Genomic DNA, 2,745 nt, shown 5'->3' with positions numbered 1-2,745 from the left:
ACCGCTAATTGCCAGGCAACTACTTCGGGATCCGATGAGTCAAGCTTCTCCGTTCTTCTGCGCTGTTGAGCAGCATTTGCGCTCTCCTTCTCCATGGCTATACCACACTGGCAAACGCCAGTCAGAAGCGCAGCGGCTCCAGCGCAGTGTCAGACGGCAACTGCACAGCGAGCGCGCGCCGGCGCCAGTGCGTCTACCACGGCTACGACGTCACCCCTCTGGAATGCGCAGACCAGCGGCGGTGAGTCGCGCGCGGCGGCGGCGGAGTGCGCGAGAGGTGCCGGCTCCGGTGACTCCGGTGCGCAAGCCGTGTGACATCACTGATCCTTGCGCATGCGAAGCACGGCTCTTGATGTGCCGCGCGAAACGGGCTTGGCTAGGCCAGTGTAGCTAACGCTACAAAATTCGTCCTGGTCCGGGACTTGAACCCGGGACCACCGCTATTCCGGGGCAGCCGCTCTACCATCTGAGCTAACCAGGCGGCTAGCAGATGGCAGGGCGAAGTCGAATTTGTCGACAACTCGGAGCAAAGGCAAGTGTTTTGATGTTATAGTTCAGCGGAAATCCGCTAGGTGGAGATAAGTAATTAAAAGGAAACTGAGACATCCACCCAAATGTAGCAGTTTGCTACTATGGAAACCCAACCGGGTTCCTCGAAAGAAAGCCTCGCAGTTGAAGAAAAATTCGTCCTGGTCCGGCACGCGAACCCGGGACCACCGCCTTTCCGGGGCAGCCACTCTACCATCTGAGCTAACCAGGCGGCTAGCAGATGGCAGGGCGAAGTCGAATTTGTCGACAACTCGAAGCAAAGGCAAGTGTTTTGATGTTATAGTTCAGCGGAAATCCGCTAGGTGGAGATAAGTAATTAAAGGGAAACTGAGACATCCACCCAAATGTAGCAATTTGCTACTATGGAAACCCAACCGGGTTCCTCGAAAGAAAGCCTCGCAGTTGAAGAAAAATTCGTCCTGGTCCGGGACTCCAACCCGGGACCACCGCCTTTCCGGGGCAGCCGTTCTACCATCTGAGCTAACCAGGCGGCTAGCAGATGGCAGGGCTAAGTCGAATTTGTCGACAACTCGAAGCAAAGGCAAGTGTATGATGTAATAGTTCAGCGGAAATCCGCTAGGTGGAGATAAGTAATTAAAGGAAAACAGAGACATTCACCCAAATGTAGCAATTTGCTACAATGGAAACCCAACCGAGTTCCTCGAAAGAAAGCCTCGCAGTTGAAGAAAAATTCGTCCTGGTCCGGGACTTCGTGCTTCGAGTTGTCGACAAATTCGACTTCGCCCTGCCATCTGCTAGCCGCCTGGTTAGCTCAGATGGTAGATCGGCTGCCCCGGAAAGGCGGTTGTCCCGGGTTCGAGTCCCGGACCAGGACGAATTTTTCTTCAACTGCGAGGCTTTCTTTCGAGGAACCCGGTTGGGTTTCCATAGTAGCAAATTGCTACATTTGGGTGGATGTCTCAGTTTCGCTTTAATTCTGGATACGTGAGTGTGATTTTATTGAATAATAGCATTTAAAGCGATACAAAAGAAACTGATTTCACCTGCATTGGTAAATTACCCTTATGCAGTACGAAAAATGCAACTCTTAGTGCACGAGGCTTGGTAAGCGAGAAAAGGCATAAAACGGAACAACGAATGGTGCCACCGCCTACTTCTCGCACCAGCTCCCTGTGATGTCATCGATTCGGACGGCGTCTGCAAGGACCTAGTTAATTGCTTGTGGGTTAAAAATGGAATATATTGTGTTTTAAAGGAGCCAAAGACTGAACATTGGAAGTTTCAGGAACTTTCACTCAGCCAACTTAGCCCAAAGGCGAAAAAGCGCTATGAAAGTGAAAGAAAAAGTTAAATTGAACTCTGAGCTTCATTTCATCTTCTAGTAATCATCACAAAATTCGGAAGAAAGAGGATTCAAAAATGCTTTATTATTATAAATTGATTTCTTCTTTCTCTTTAGTGGCCTTTTAACACTACAAGTTATCGTATGCTCATAATGGCTGTTTTTTATGTGTTCTTTATCACCAAATGACTGAGCTCTTATGATTACTTCAGCTGTTGGTAGAGCTTCTCTCTGTGAAAGCCTATGGACACCCGCATCACTCCTGTAATGGTGACATAGGTCACGTTAAACAAACGCCAGTGTTCTTCCTTGTAAGGTCCACGTAAGAATGGCTCTGAGGTCCACGAGCTTGTCATTTATGTGCCAGTCTTTGCCACTCATCGCATTCCAGTAATGATCAGCTGTGAGCATAAGCCCAACTCCCAGTGTCAAAGCAAGGTCCATCCCATGCTTAGTCAGCAAGGCAAGCCGCCGCTTTTCCACGAGGCTTGCTCTAGAGTCTGGTAGCAGGAGGAAGTCCTTGCAGATCACGCAAAGAGATAGTGCTTTGAGATGTAGTCTGGCGTCGTGCGGGTTACACAGCTACAGTTCTAGTCACAGGCACTTGCTCTTGGCGGATAGTTTGTTCCATTGTAAACAGTGAAATTTTGTTTTCCATTTTCATAAATTTACCAAAAAAGTTCACCACGAAGGTCCTTCGGCTGCCATCGTCGAACAGAACTGTAACCAAGGGCCGTGTACCTTGCCCTTCTGCTCCAGGTTACGCTGTCTGAAGCAACATGTGGTTTGCTCGTGTTTCTACCACTTGCAATAGTGATTGAATGGTTAACTCAGGAGGCGCAATATCATTATCTGAAGGAAGTTGCAGCAGCTTCTTGTTTACGTCTCAGAGG

At 49.1% G+C, this 2,745-nt stretch overlaps 1 non-coding gene across 1 annotated transcript; it reads right to left on the bottom strand.

Moving 5' to 3' along the window:
• Positions 1 to 406: 406 nt before the first annotated feature.
• Trnap-cgg (transfer RNA proline (anticodon CGG)) lies at positions 407 to 481 on the bottom strand. The gene has a single exon. It is a non-coding gene; the product is annotated as a tRNA-Pro (tRNA).
• Between the last annotated feature and the right edge of the window lie 2,264 nt (positions 482 to 2,745).

The sequence above is a fragment of the Dermacentor silvarum genome, chromosome 5 (genome assembly GCF_013339745.2).
Source record: "Dermacentor silvarum isolate Dsil-2018 chromosome 5, BIME_Dsil_1.4, whole genome shotgun sequence".
Lineage (NCBI taxonomy): Eukaryota > Metazoa > Arthropoda > Arachnida > Ixodida > Ixodidae > Dermacentor > Dermacentor silvarum.
This window is presented reverse-complemented; position numbering and strand designations above follow the sequence as displayed.